The sequence below is a fragment of the Macaca nemestrina genome, chromosome 3, assembly GCF_043159975.1.
Source record: "Macaca nemestrina isolate mMacNem1 chromosome 3, mMacNem.hap1, whole genome shotgun sequence".
Lineage (NCBI taxonomy): Eukaryota > Metazoa > Chordata > Mammalia > Primates > Cercopithecidae > Macaca > Macaca nemestrina.
Genome location: NC_092127.1, coordinates 52,165,696 through 52,178,566, shown reverse-complemented (window position 1 = coordinate 52,178,566; position 12,871 = coordinate 52,165,696). Strand labels below are relative to the sequence as shown.

Below are 12,871 nucleotides of genomic sequence, written 5' to 3'. Positions count from 1 at the left end.
CTGTCTGTTACTGGTGTATAAGAATGCTTGTGATTGTTGCACATTGATTTTGTATCCTGAGACTTTGCTGAAGTTGCCTATCACCTTAAGGAGATGTTGGGTTGAGAAAATGGGGTTTTCTAAGTATATAATCATGTCATCTGAAAACAGGGACAATTTGACTTCTTTTCCTAATTGAATATCATTTATTTCTTTCTCTTACTGATTGCCCTGGCCAGAAATTCCAACACCGTGTTGAATAGGAGTGGTGTGAGAGGGCATCCTTGTCTTATGCCAGTTTTTAAGGGGAATGCTTCCAGCTTGGGCCCATTCAGTATGATATTGGCTGTGGGTTTGTCATAAATAGCTCTTATTATTTTGAGATACAATGCATCAATATTAAATTTATTGAGAGGTTTTTAGCATGAAGGGCTGCTGAATTTTGTCAAAGGCCTTTTCTGCATCTATTGAGATAATCAGGTGTTTTTTGTCTTTGGTTCTGTTTATATGCTGGATTACGTTTATTGATTTGCATATGTTGAACCAGCCTTGCATCCCAGGGATGAAGCCCACTTGATCATAGTGAATAAGCTTTTTGATGTGCTGCTGGATTCGGTTTGCCAGTATTTTTTTTTTTTTTTTTTTTTTTTGAGACGGAGTCTCGCTCTGTCGCCCAGGCTGGAGTGCAGTGGCGCGATCTCGGCTCACTGCAAGCTCCGCCTCCCGGGTTCACGCCATTCTCCTGCCTCAGCCTCCCGAGTAGCTGGGACTACAGGCGCCCACAACCGCGCCCGGCTAATTTTTTGTATTTTTAGTAGAGACGGGGTTTCACCGTGGTCTCGATCTCCTGACCTTGTGATCCGTCCGCCTCGGCCTCCCAAAGCACTGGGATTACAGGCGTGAGCCACCGCGCCCGGCCGGTTTGCCAGTATTTTATTGAGGACTTTTGCATTGATGTTCGTCAGGGATATTGGTCTAAATTCTCTTTTTTGTTGTGTCTCCGCCAGGCTTTGGTATCAGGATGATGTTGGCTTCATAAAATGAATTAGGGAGGATTCCTTATTTTTCTATTGATTGGAATAGTTTCAGAAGGAATGGTACCAGCTCCTCCTTGTACCTCTGGTAGAATTTGGCTGTGAATCCGTCTGGTCCTGGACTTTTTTTGGTTGGTAGGCTATTAACTATTGTTTCAATTTCAGAGCCTGATATTGGTCTATTCAGGGATTCAACTTCTTCCTGGTTTAGTCTTGGGAGGGTGTATGTGTCCAGGAATTTATCCATTTATTCTAGGTTTTCTAGTTTATTTGCATAGAGGTGTTTATAGTATTCTCTGATGGTAGTTTGTATTTTTGTGGGGTCGGTGATGATATCCCCTTCATCATTTTTTATTGCATCTATTTGATTCTTCTCTCATTACTTCTTTATTAGTCTTGCTAGTGGTCTATCAATTTTTTTGATCTTTTCAAAAAACCAGCTCCTGGATTCATTGATTTTTTAAAGGGTTTTTGTTTCTCTATCTTCTTCGGTTTGGCTCTGATCTTAGTTATTTCTTGCCTTCTGCTAACTTTTGAATGTGTTTGCTCTTGCTTCTGTAGTTCTTTTAATTGTGATGTTAGGTTGTCAATTTTAGATCTTTCTTGCTCTCTCTTGTGGGTATTTAGTGCTATAAATTTCCCTCTACACACTGCTTTAAATGTGTCCCAGAGATTCTGGTATGTTGTATCTTCGTTCTCATTGGTTTCAAAGAACATCTTTATTTCTGCCTTCATTTTGCTATGTACCCAGTAGTCATTCAGGAGCAGGTTATTCAGTTTCCATGTAGTTGAGTGGTTTTGATTGAATTTCTTAGTTCTGAGTTCTAGTTTTATTGCACTGTGGTCTGAGAGACAGTTTGTTATAATTTCCATTTGTTTACATTTCCTGAGGAGTGCTTTACTTCCAACTATGTGGTCAACTTTGGAATGAGTACTATGTGGTGCTGCGAATAACGTATATTCTGCTGATTGGTGGTGGAGAGTTCTGTAGATGTCTATTAGGTCTGCTTGGTGCAGAGTTGAGTTCAATTCCTGGATATCCTTGTTAAGTTTCTGTCTTGTTGATCTGTCTAATGTTGACAGTGGGGTTTTAAAGTCTCCCGTTATTATTGTGTGAGAGTCTAAGTCTCTTTGTAATTCTCTAAGGACTTGCTTTATGAATCTTGGTGCTCCTGTAATGGGTGCATATATATTTAGGACGGTTACCTCTTCTTTTTGAATTGATCCCTTTACCATTATGCAATGGCCTTCTTTGTCTCTTTTGATCTTTGATGGTTTAAAGCCTGTTTTATCAGAGACTAGGATTACAATCCCTTCCTTTTTTTGTTTTTGTTTTCCATTTGCTTGGTAGATCTTCCTCCACCCCTTTATTTTGAGTGTATGTGTGTCTCTGCACATGAGATGGGTCTCCTGAATACAGCACACTGATGGGTCTTGACTCTTTATCCAATTTGCCAGTCTGTGTTTTTTAATTGGACCATTTAGCCCATTTACATTTAAGGTCAATATTGTTATGTGTGAACTTGATCCTGTCATTATGGTGTTAGCTGGTTATTTTGCTCATTAGTTGATGCAGTTTCTTCCTAGGATTGATGGTCTTTATATTTTGGCATGTTTTTGCAGTGGCTGGTACTGGTTGTTCCTTTCCATGTTTAGTGCTTCCTTCAGGAGTTCTTGTAGGGCAGGCCTGGTGGTGACAAAATCTCTCAGCATTTGCTTGTCTGTGAAGGATTTTATTTCTCCTTCACTTATGAAACTTAGTTTGGCTGGATATGAAATTCTGGTTTGAAAATTCTTTTCTTTAAGAATGTTGAATATTGGCCCCCACTCTCTTCTGGCTTGTAGAGTTTCTGCCAAGAGATCCGCTGTTAGTCTGATGGGCTTCCCTTTGTGTGTAACTCGACCTTTCTCTCTGGCTGCCCTTAACATTTTTTCCTTCATTTCAACTTTGGTGAATCTGACTATTATGTGTCTTGGAATTGCTCTTCTCAAGGAGTATCTTTGTGGTGTTCTCTGTATTTCCTGAATTTGAATGTTGTCCTGCCTTGCTAGATTGGGGAAGTTCTCCTGGATAATATCCTGCAGAGTGTTTTCCAACTGGGTTCCATTCTGTCCACCACTTTCCAGTACAACAATCAGATGTAGATGTGGTCTTTTCACATAATCCCATATTTGTTGGAGGCTTTGTTCATTTCTTTTTACTCTTTGTTCTCTAAACTTCTCTTCTTGCTTCATTTCATTCATTTGATCTTCAATCACTGATTCTCTTTCTTCCAGTTGATTGAGTCGGTTACTGAAGTTTGTGCATTTGTCACGTAGTTCTCGTGTCATGGTTTTCGTCTCTATCAGGTTGTTTATGGACTTCTCTGCATTGGTTATTCTAGTTATCCATTTGTCAAATCTTTTCAACGTTTTTAGTTTCTGTGCGCTGGGTTCTTATTTCCTCCTTTAGCTCTGAGAAGTTCGATCGACTGAAGCCTTCTTCTCTCAACTTGTCAAAGTCATTCTCTGTCCAGCTTTGTTCTGTTGCTGGCAAGGAACTGTGTTCCTTTGGAGTGGGAGAGGCGCTCTGATTTTTTTAATTTTCTGCTTTTCTGCACTGCTTTTTCCCCATCTTTGTGGTTTTATCTACCTTTGGTCTTTGATGATGGTGACGTACAGATGGGGTTTTGGTGTGGATGTCCTTTCTGTTTGTTAGTTTTCCTTCTAACAGTCAGGACCCTCAGCTGCAGGGAGAGTTGGTGCAGGACAGTGGGTACAGCCCAAAGAGCTAGAACCGAAGCAGGGCGAGGCATCACCTCACCCAGGAAGCACAAGAGGGAAGGGAATTCCTTTTCCTAGCCAAGGGAAACCATGACGCACAACACCTGGAAAATCGGGTCACTCCCACCCTAATACTGCGCTTTACCAAGGGTCTTAGCAAATAGCACACCAGGAGATTACATCCCGCGCTTGGCTCAGAGAGTCCCACACCCACTAAGCCTCCCTCATTACTAGCACAGCAGTCTGAGATCTAACTGCAAGGTGAAAGCGAAGCTGGGGGAGGGGCACCTGCCATTGCTGAGGCTTAATTAGGTAAACAAAGTGGCCTGGAAGCTCAAACGGGGTGGAGTCCACTGCAGCTCAAGGAGGCCTGTCTACCTCTGTAGACTCCACCTCTGGGGAGAGGACATAGCTAAATAAAAAGCAGCAGAAACCTCTGCAGATGCAAATGTCTCTGTCTGACAGCTTTGAAGAGAGTAGTGATTCTCCCAGCATGGAGGTTGAGATCTGAGAACGGACAGATTGCCTGCTCAGTTGGGTCCCTGACTCCCTAGTAGCCTAGCTGGGAGATATCCCCCACTAGGGGCAGAGTGACACCTCACACCTCACACGGTCGGGTACACCTCTGAGACGAAGTTCCAGAGGAACAATCAGACAGCAACACTTGCTGTTCAGCAATATTCTCTCTTCTGCAGCCTCTGCTTCTGATACCCAGGCAAACAGGGTCTGGAGTGGACCTCAAGCAAACTCCAACAGACCAAAATCAAGCAACTTTTTAAATACATACATGGAATTTTTAAGATAGTGCTTAAGAAGACAACATAGCATAATAGAATTTTATCCAACTGATTAGTATATCATTACCTTCATATAAAATTAATTTTATGACATACAAAAAAGTACAAATAATATAACAAATACTCACATATTCTTCACTAAACTAATGAAATAAACTCAAATATTTTGAATCTCCTTGTGTACTCCTCAGATTGCTTCTTTCCTGTATTAGCAATTATTCCTCTTAGGTGGATAACTAAGAGATGAATCTCCCCAATTTGGTGTTTACTTTTTCCATGCACAGATCTTCATGTTTGCTATATATGTATATATCCATAGTACACACATTCAGATACACACATATTTTTCATCTATTCAATCAACAAATATTAAGTGGTATATACTATTACATTAAGTGCATGTGTTATTCTAGCTACTAGAAATAGGGCAAAGGACAAAACACAGACCAAAATCTTCCTTCTCATAAAGATAGCATTTTAGTAAATTTGGCAGACGGTGAAAAAATAAATTTCAAAATATATAATATGTTAGATGAGGGTAAGAGAAAACATAAAGTGTGATCAGTGTCAAGTTTCACAGATGATGTATTGTTTCTTGAGTAAGTAGTTAAAAGAAATGATGGTTTGAGAATATACTGGATATATATAAAGAACAGTAAAGAAATATAGACAGATAGGAGGAGAGGAGCAGAAAGTGAAATCAGAGAGATAAAAGAGTGTAGAGGAATGTATAGATTTGGACTGGCTGTAGGCATTCATAATAACTTATTAATAACTCTTTGTCAGATGGTAACCAGTTGGCAGAATTTTATGCAGAGAATAGGCATGATATGATTGATATTTTAATCAAAAAATCCTGGTATGTTGAAAATAGACTAGATTTATTTTGTTTTTGTTTTGTTTTTCAGTGGTGGGCTTGATAGAAGGCAGAAAGTTCACTTGTGAGGCTGTTGCAATAATCCAGGTGAAAGATAATGATGGCACAGGTCAAGATTTTAGTTCTGAGCTGTTGGAAAGAGAACTACCATTAGCAGAAACAAGCAAACAAATCTATTAAAAGAGCATGTTTGGAGGCAATGGCAGTAGAATGATCAGGAGCTCACTTTCAAACATAGTAAATTATATATGTATATTTTAATATCAGCAAAGATGCCAAGGGTACAGTTGTATATATGAGGCTGGACTGCAGGGAAAGGAAGATTGTAAATATAAGATTTGGAAGTATTACCATATAAATGACACTGAATGGGCTTCAAGATAATTAGCATAATAGTAAGGAGAAAAGGCCCAAATACAGTCATGCATCATTAAACAAGGATACACTCTGAGAAATGCATCTTTAGGCAATTTTGTTGTTGTGTGAACATCACGTGGGGTTCTTACACAATGCTAGATCGTATAGCCTACTGCTCACCTAGGTTGTATGGTATACCCTGTTGCACCTAGGCTAAAAACCTATGCAGCATGTTTCTGCACTGAATACTGTAGGCAATTGTATTCCAATGGTAAGTATTTGTGTATCTAAACATAGCAAAGATAATGGGTTGCACAATGACATTATGGTGGTTATGATGTCACTAAATGATAGAAATTTTTCACCTCCATTATAATTTTATGCATCCATCATTTTATATACAGCCCATTATTGATCAAAATGTCATTATAAGGTGCATTACCTCCCAGTGAGTAACAAAAATTGGATTGTGAGATGAGGAGAAACCAGTTACGGGATTGAGATTATCTTTTGAGAAAGAAGGAAAACCAGGGGAGTGTGATGTCCTCAGAGTAACAAATATGACAAATGCTAACAGATCAAGTAAATGAGGACTGAGAAGTAACCATGGAATTATCTTACTGGAAGTCACTGATGACCTCGATAAAAACCATTTTGGTTAGGTAGTAACAATGAAGTCTTGCTGGTAGGAGTTTAGTAGAGAATAGTGGAAGAAAAACTGGGAATCATGGGTATAGACAAGGAGATAAGTGGATCAGTATTTGAGAAATTCAAGGTTAAGAGGCCATTTAAAAATGTGAGAAACAACAGTATGTTTATATATTTATAGGAAAGTTCTAGTAGAAAGGGAATGGTTGAGAGAAAAAGAAAAATCACTTAAAGACTTTGGAAGATAGGGAAAAGATCTAGTTCATAGGTAGAAAGGTGAAAGATGTGCACAGGAAAAAGTTGAAAATATGAGTTCAAGTGCAAGTGGGTTATTAGAAATTGTAGTGGGGGTTGTAGAAAGTCTCTTCTGACTTCCTCCTTCTTCTCAGTGAACTAGGCAGTAAGGTGCTTTATTAAGACAGCCCTAGAAAATTAATACAGTAAATCATAGTTAAGAGCAAAGTTGTGGCAATACTGGAACATTAGTCAAAAGACAGGAAGTAATGGCTGGAGAGCCCAATGACTGAGTGTTGGACTTGCAAGTGGAGATGTTGATGAAGATCATTAGATGAAAGAACTTACAGGAACTGAGATGCCAGAAAATGGCAGATAATGGATTGTCTTTCAAATCATCAAGAACTATGACAGCACCAATGTTGGAGAAAGTGATGGGAAATCAGAAAGTAAAAGATTAAGTTGATACCGGGAACTGATCAGAGAGCTTTTATATGGCAAGTAGGAGCAAAAATAGAGGAATGGCTAGCATGATCTGATGATATAAGATTTAAAGCTGATATCATTATGTATGTTTAAACCTTTATTCAACTGATGTCATACTATATGCATTCTTCTTAGAAATGGATTTTTATGTAGCCTTACAGTTGACATTTATCCACATAAGTATATGTCCATTAATTTCTACTGCATAGTATTCCATTATATAACTATGGAAAATGTATCCATTCCCCTGTTAGTAAATGTTTAGTTTTTTCTAATTCTTGATATTATAAACCAAGTTGTTTTCCATTTACTTTTGTTTTTATCTTGCTATACTTTTAGTTATGTCTCAATTATTTAAAAATTAAACCTACTATCTTTTTGTGATAAGTCCTTTTGGAAATTTTATATTATTAACACTTATAAACAGCATTTTGTAAATTTTTTAATATTAATCTAACATTTTTTCATAATTGTCTCCATATTTCTACATTTTTACAAGTACTACTATTGTTATTATTTTACTATTTGAATTTAATACATATTCTTGTTTTCTTTTTAAAAAATGTACTTGAAATTGCAAAGTGGCTTTTGCTGCATTTCACAAGTATTGATAAGTATACATATCATACATTTTTTTCCATTCAGTTCTTCATATTTTTTTAATATCAGTGACCTCTACTTTGAATTCTACTTAAACTCGTAATTTGAAGAATGTTATGTAAGTTCAATTTAATGCTTTCTTTTGCCCCTTATATCCCGCTTCTTCCTCTGAGCTTTATTTCTCCATTGTTAAAATTCATCTTCTCTTAATTGTTTTAGCAATGTTAAAGCCTCTCTTAAAAAATAATTTTAAGTAATTACTGAATTACAGATATTTAGATATAAGATTACAAGGTCTGACTAATGATTTTTAGTATTAATTAATGACTTTTATCTGTAATAAATATATAATACAGTCTAATTATATATTAATATTTTTATGCAATTAATACTTGGTCAACCTTTTTTTATTTCTTGAATTTCAAAATTTCTTAGTCATTGAGTTTTAGGTATGATTATTTTAAATAAAATTTTGTTATTTTATCAAAGCTGATATTTCCTGTGTTTAAACAGGTAGATTTATATTTAGATTTAGTTCAACCATCTTATTCTGTGTCTTGTATTTCTGGTCCTCATGGTTTCTTTTCTTTGTTTGCAATTCCATTTTTGCTTCTCTAAAATTACTAGAAATTTTTATATAATTTTTTTCACTTACAATTTCAAATGTTACATTTCACATTTTTTGTACTTATAAACTTTTTTTAACCTTTTTATAGAAGTATATCACTCTTCCATGTACCACTTCACAAATTTTCAGAATGTGACCATGCTCATGGAACCTGTCCCAATATAAAGAAGTAGAATATCATGAATATCCCAGGAAACCCTTAGTGTGCCCTACAGTTACTATCACCATCTGCTTAAATTTCTCTGTAGTATGTCAGGTAGTTTTCTTAGATCCACCTCTCAGGTCAATAATTCTCTGGTTGGCTCTTCCTAATCTTCTTAGTCTGTTCATTGAGTATGATAGACAAAGGTATGCATCCAGGTGAATGGGCCATGGGGTGCCTAGATTAAACATTTTTCCTGGCTATGTCTGTGAGGGTGTTTGCAAATGAAATTAGAATTTAAGTTGGTGGATTGAGTAAAATAGATTACCTTTCCCAACATTGTTGGGTATCATTTAATCCTCTGAAGGCCTGAATAAAACAGAAGGTAAAGAAAGGAGGAATCTACCCCTTTTGTTTTTCTGCCGCACTACTTGAACTGGGACATCTAATATCATATTCTGCCCTTGAACTGGGATTTATATCATTGACTTCCCCAGTGCTAAGGCCTTCAGACTCAGACTACATTACACAACTAGCTTTCCTAGGTCTCCAGCTTGTAGATAGCAGATCATGAGACTTCTCAGTTTCCATAATTACATGAGCCAATTCCTCATAGTAAATATAAATAATATATAACAATATGTATATTATAAAATATATGTAATTCTATTTTGTTATCCCATCAATAAACTTCAGCATCTTTAGTTAGAAGTTTTTCTCTGTTTTCATATTTATAATGCTTTAATGCCTAATTCTGTTTATTTCCATCTACTAACATTCTAATCATATCATGTAATCCAGTTGTGTGAGTTTATTTTCTGCATTAACTTTTTTATTTTTCTCTGATTTTATTATTTCAGTTTCCTTATTACTGATAAGGATATATGGATTACAACAGTCCTGGAATGATTTTAGACAGAAAAAAAAAATAAATAAATGTAGACATGTTTGGGCCCTAAGGCATTTTTTTTTATACTTGCCTTCTCTTCTTCCCTCCTTTATACCTAAGACCCTAAACAGAGCAAAAAATTTAAGGCCAAATCTCTTTGTATGTATGTAGAGTTTTTCTAGGTCACTTTTCATAAATGGAGAATAACTATGAAAAGATTTTCATGCATATTTTAATGCAGGATTAGAAAATTCACTTTACCCACCTGCAACAGCCTGAGGCTGTCTCTCTGGTTTTCCTGGGTGAATGACAAGCCTACACCCAGCCTTTCATGCCAAAATACAGGGTAAAATTTACTGTGGGCTGCAGTGCCATCGGCTCTCACCATGTTGACTTTTATTATATTTTGTGCTTTTTGAATCTTTCTTTTATTATTTGGTGTTTAGTTAGAGCTTACTTTGAAGGTTTTGTTTCATCTATGATCTCATGTTCATAGCAGAAGGGAAACTATCTGAATCAGGTCATCATGGTTTTAAATAGAAGAAAGCAGTGTAAATGCTTAACCAAGTTCTCCTATTAAAAACAACCAGCAGCTAGACTCCCCACATCTGTGCCTCCACTCTTATTCTCAATCTTCATATTTCAACTTTTTCTTTTTCATGGTTAGTGTTTTACTCTTTGAAAAATGCTTCTAAAACATCACACTAAGTCAAGCTGAAAGGTAAAATTTAAAATAGTTTTTAAAGCATAAGCCATAACATACGTAATGACTGTTCAGTCTACAGAATCTTGACCTTAGAGCTTATGACACACCCAGTTGGTAGTAGCACCCAGGTTTTCCAAATAGCCAGTCATCATTTTTCTTTTGTTTGCATAGACTTCTCATTAGCTGCCTTCTGCTTTTGTCGTATGATCTCAGAGTTCTTCTGCTTTCACTGAGAGGTAGTCAAGCTATTGTCTTTTCTTTTCCCCTTACTATTTTCCTGGGTTTTCTCCATGTTTTTTACTGGTGTGCAAGTTCTCATTGATTTCCACGGATGCCGACCACTGATAGAGCCTGGATGAAAGCGATTAGGGAAAAGCAACAGCTCCCTGGCACGCTAGGCTACCGTCACCACCATCTTCTTTTCTGTTTCTACATTTATCAGCTAGCTTTTGTTTTCTCCCCTAAGACAACCTGTGTGGGGAAAACTTTCTCAAACCATGGGCTTCCTCTGCTCTCATGTCACAACAATCAACACAGAAGACTTCCGTGACAAAGTGTAGAGGGGAGTTTCCCCACACACCAAGCAGTGGACACCAGATGAGTGTCCTCCTATTCAATTCCAACACTGTCTATCTGGAGATAGCATCATATCCCACAGGGTGGGGCTCAGTCCCCAAAACTGCCCCTCGCTCACCAGTCACAAATCTAGGCCTCTGAAATTCTGACCAACTGGCATCAGGCATTGGGGTTCCCATGACTCCCTGTTTTGGTTCAATTAATTTGCTAGAACAGCTCACAGAACTGAGGGAAACAATTGCTTACATTTGCTGGTTTTGCAAAGGGTATTGATGGAGAGTTGCATAGGGCAGGCATGTCGAAAATGCTGTGGAGCTTGCATGCCCTCCCCAGGTATGCCACCCTCCAGGAATCTCCATGTGTTCACCTATCTGGAAGCCAACTTAACCCAATCCTCTTGGGATTTTATGGAAGCTTCAGGACAGCAGTATTCCTTCCCCCCTAGAATATAGGGCAGGACCCTCTCTGAGAAAATTCTTAAGACCCATGATCAGAAAGGCCAGGGAAGAGTAGAGTCCTGCCTGGGGCAGGTGAGAGAAAGGTAGAAGAAAAGAGGGCAGGAGAAGGTCAGAGGCCTGCCCCTAAGGTCTAACACACCCAACATTATAACAAAAGACTGTAATAAGGGCTATGGAAGTTGTGAGTCAGGAACCTAGGATGAAAGCCAATATTTATCATGACACCACAAAACCAAATCTATCTAATCTCATCATTTGTACGTGACAGTTCTTCCATTTCATTCAATATCCTCCTAACACTAAAATTCTTTCCTGAGCTTATAATTCCCAGAAATACTTTCACTAATTGCAGGTATAGGAAAATCATTTTATAACTCTATTTTTAAAATATTTTATATTTAAATGATGATTTAAAATAGCCTGTTCTGCAAGACATAATTGCTCTGTCAAAAAAAAAAAAAAAAAAAGTAGAAGAAAAAAAAGACCTAGCATGCTATAAAATTTTAATAACACCAAATAAGATGGTACTTGTTGGAAAATAAAGTATGCACAACTGTAAGGGGACATAAAGCTATCAAGAAAACTGCAGTTTTGCCACAATCCTTGATTAGCTCAAGTAACACTGTGGAGTTTCCTTCAAAGTCAATTCTTTGCTACCAGATGGAGACGTTCTTGTTTCTTGTTAGATATCCTAGACCATAATTTAATCCATTAGTCAGCAAAGAGTGGAATCATTCCCATACGTACTCCAAATATTCTCTTTCATTTCTTTTGAGTCTATGCTACAAGTCAATACTTTCCCTAGATGATTTCTTCAGGCTTTTTCATTTTATGCTTCAAGACAAACTACGTTTATTAAAAGTGAGGCTTTGGGTTGTACAACATTGCAAATGTACAAAATGCCACTTAATTGTACACTTTACAATGACTGATTTTATGCTGTGTGAATTTCACCACAATAAAAACATGAGATTTTCTCACCAGCAGTGTTGATAAAGCAGCACCAATTTCTGTTTATGAATCAAGTACACTGGTGATCTTGTCCTTGCTTTGGTTCAAACACAGAAATAACAACATCTGAGAGACTTTTCCTGACATCCCTAACATTTGTACCCAGTCTTCCTTAAGCTTTCTGGAGCATTGAAAATGAAAATGACAGTCTTCCTCTTTAACGTTTCGTTTGCAATTTTGTTTGTGTTAATATTCTTCTGATCTAATTTTCTTCCTATCTTTCTGATTCAAGTTTTGTTTGCTGGTTTTAATTTTTCCACCTACCCTTTTGATGTTAAAATTTCATGTAGTCAATAGACTTTTTCTCTTGCAGTTCTACGTTAAGTTTTTGTGCAACTGAAGCTCACACAACACTTCAATGTACATCTACCGCTCTGCTACACCTCAGACTAATGCAGTAAATTGCATGCATTCTTTCTTGCTACCAACAGGCTGCTGAATGCTTCTAGATTACATCATTTTGTTTTGAAGAGTACCATGTTCATTTTCTCCAATCTCAACTGTGCTCTCAGTTATTTCTACGTCTTCAGTCAACTGCACCTAAACTTCTAAATATTTTCTCCAGGAAAACTGAATTAATGTAAATTCTACAAAAAAGGCCATATTAGTCATTCTATAAATACATTGTCAGAATTAATGAATTAACACCTAGATCTTACTTCATATTTGGCATCTATATTTTAATT

The 12,871-nt window shown here is 37.0% G+C and overlaps 1 long non-coding RNA gene and 1 pseudogene across 2 annotated transcripts in view; both read right to left on the bottom strand.

Annotated features, from left to right (window-relative positions):
- LOC105493245 (uncharacterized) overlaps positions 1–12,871 on the bottom strand; it is a 94,509-nt gene that overhangs the window by 74,979 nt on the left and 6,659 nt on the right. The window lies entirely within an intron of this gene.
- LOC105493305 (small EDRK-rich factor 1 pseudogene) lies at positions 8,168–10,895 on the bottom strand (annotated as a pseudogene).